This window comes from Sinocyclocheilus anshuiensis, unplaced genomic scaffold, assembly GCF_001515605.1.
Source record: "Sinocyclocheilus anshuiensis isolate Anshui unplaced genomic scaffold, SAMN03320099.WGS_v1.1 scaffold1500, whole genome shotgun sequence".
NCBI lineage: Eukaryota > Metazoa > Chordata > Actinopteri > Cypriniformes > Cyprinidae > Sinocyclocheilus > Sinocyclocheilus anshuiensis.
Window position 1 is genome coordinate 1,641,949 of NW_015537960.1, and position 740 is coordinate 1,642,688.

Below are 740 nucleotides of genomic sequence, written 5' to 3' on the forward strand. Positions count from 1 at the left end.
TTCAGAAATCATTCTAATATGCTGATTTGCTGCTCAAGAAACATTTCTGATTATTATCAATGTTGAAACAGTTGTGCTGCTTCATATTTTTGTGGAAACCGTGATATATTTTATTTTCCAGAATTCTTTGATGAATAGAAAGTTCAAAAGAACAGCATTTATATGGAATATAAATCTTTTGTAGCATTATAAATGTCTCTTCTGTCACTTCTGATCAATTTAATGCATCCTTGCAGAATAAAAGTAATTATTTCTTTATTTTTTGACCCCAAACTCTTGAATGGTAATGTAGTTCTGTGAGACTGTGTGTGTGTGTGTGTGTGTGTGTGTGTGCATGTTTATGTGGTTTATGAGGACACAAATTTGTATAATAACATGGGTATGACATAGGTATTACAACGAGAAGGTGATTTATGAGGTGTCCCCGTAATTCAAAAGGCTTATAAATAATTCAGAATGAGTTTTTTTGAAAATCTAAAAATTCAGAAATTTTCCTGTGAGGGGTAGGTTTAGGGGTAGGGTTGGTGTAGGGCAATAGAAAATACGGTCTGTACAGTATAAAAACCATTACGCCTATGGAGAGTCCCCATAAACCATAAAAACAAACCTGTGTGTGTGTGTGTGTGTGTGTGTGTGTGTGTGAGAGAGAGAGAGAGAGAGAGAGAGAGACTGTGTGTGTGGATGAGAGTTCATAGCTCAGCAAGTTTGAACCCAGTGGTGCATGTGAGCCAATGCCAGCC